Consider the following 2,211-nt stretch of genomic DNA (forward strand, 5'->3'; position numbering starts at 1 on the left):
AGAGAGACATACGGCCTCCCAGATTTATTTTCCGCCCATCCCTCACAGCGCCTCAGTGAAAGAATTACGCTGTTGGCTTTAGCGTTTCGATGTTTTATATGTGTGGCCGCGGTGGCCATCTCTGTTAGCCAAACCCCAAGGTAATTATAGGCTGTTGTTCTGATTGGATGGTCGCCCAGTTCCCAAGATGCATGCTTTTTGTGAGGGAATTTGCAAAGTACTATTATCTTTGTCTTATTCCCATTAACTAACAAGCTGTTTTCCTTGTTGTACACTTCTAGTTCCTTTAAGGCTCTCTGGAGATCCACTCTGGTGTGGTCCATTACCACTGTGTCATCAGCATACTTGAGAATTGCGAGGCTCGCCTTACCCAGTGTCGGGGACACTAAACTGGCATCTTTCAGGGCATTCCCCAAGTCCGCAGTGTAGAGATTAAATAATAGTGGGGCCAGGACACAGCCCTGTTTGAGTCTGTTTTTGGTTTCAATTCTTGATTTTATAAATGTGTGGCTTAATGTGACCTGGACCCATGTCTCCTCATAGAGAGTTGTGATAGCTTTTAGGAGTGTTGCAGTGATCCCCTAGGCTGACAGCTTACCCCTTAGTCTTCTTTGGTTGACTCTGTCAAAGGCCATGGTATAATCTTTAAAACAGCAAAACAGAGGCAAGTTCTTGTCCTTAACCGCCTGTTTGGAAAGATAGGCCAGCGGCATGATGTTGTCCATTGTGGAACTTTTTGCCCTGAAACCTGTCTGATAGAACAGGAGAATCCCGTTGTTATCTGCTCATTCTTCCAAGTCCTTTGATAGTAATCGTGCATAGGCCTTGGCGTCTATGTTGAGCAGGGCAATTAGCCTGTTGTTAGCAGGGTTTTATTGATCGTCTTTCTTATGGATGGGAAATAAGATTGAACCTTTCCAAGACTGTGGTGTTATTGCTGTAACTTAGGTTAATTGTAGAGTGGGGTCAGAACTGGTGCAAAAAATGCCTGAGCTGATTCGAATACCGGGGCAGGAATGCCGTTGGGCCCCGGAGTGCCGTGGTTTCTCATTGCCCTGATAATCCTTGCGGTCTCCCCTTCCGTGAAGCGGGCACATTGAGTAGTCTCTGAAACTACTTCCAGAGCGCTCTAAAAATGGGGTTCCGTGTCTTGGGCTGCAACCCTGGTGGTAATGGGTCCAGCAACTGGCAGGTCTCTCAGGTGCAATCCTTTGACGTACGATTCCAACTCATTACCTGCGATGCAATTCTCTCTTGACGGACTTTGGAAGCTCAACCGGTTAATATATCGCCATGATTTGGAGTTATTCTTTTCCTTTATCAGGGAGAACACTTTAAGCCATTTCTCTTCGGTGAGCTTTCTCTTGTGCTCCCATGCTTCTTTCCTGTATGCTGTCCTCAGAGTCTCTATGGGGTTCGCCTCCGACAGTGTTCCACCTTTCTTTTTTGCCTTGGGTGCCCTCAAAGAATGCGTTTGCATTGTGTCAGGCACTTTAGTGCTCGTGGCTCAGGGGGCAATAGTTCTGTACTGTTTTTTTTTTGTGATGTCCATTGCCCAGGTCCTTTTGTAATTCCACCATCAGGATTTCCCAGTAGCCTATTATATTCCTTGTGGATCCTGTCTGAGGGTCTTCTTTCCTCGATGCTACATACTCCCGTCTGTCTGTCTCCGAGATTGATGGTCCATTTTTTTCTTTTGAGGGCTCTATGTCGCTCTTCTCCCATTGGTCCGCCAATTATTTTCTGAACCTCAGCTGGTTGCATTGCCAGGTGGAAGCTGGCGCGCAGGGGTCTGTGGTCACTTTTCCTTCTGCCGTCCACTGCAAAGTCACTCACCTTATTGGCCTGACTCTCATTGTAGAATGTATTCCTAAAAGTCGGCTTGGAGCACCAGGATGGGAGGCTATTTTTTTTTATGCCGTGAGTAGTTGTAACTTGAAGGTTTTAAGAAGAGAGAGCAAGGGCCTGACTTATTACCAGTACTGAGCAAGTCTAAAGTGTGATCCAGTCCTCTTGTGTTAAATATCTCCGGCGATGATTACATTGTGATGTTCAATTTTGATTAGTAGTTCTTCCAGAGTGCTGATGAAAATTTCCATGGTAGATTGCGTTTGGCTCATTATTGGATTAATATAACAGTTTATTAGCAACAGGCAGTAGGGTTGGTGGCTTGCACCAAGACACTCGATTGTCATGACTTGCGGATCAGGA

This window comes from Triturus cristatus, chromosome 3_1 (assembly GCF_964204655.1).
Source record: "Triturus cristatus chromosome 3_1, aTriCri1.1, whole genome shotgun sequence".
Lineage (NCBI taxonomy): Eukaryota > Metazoa > Chordata > Amphibia > Caudata > Salamandridae > Triturus > Triturus cristatus.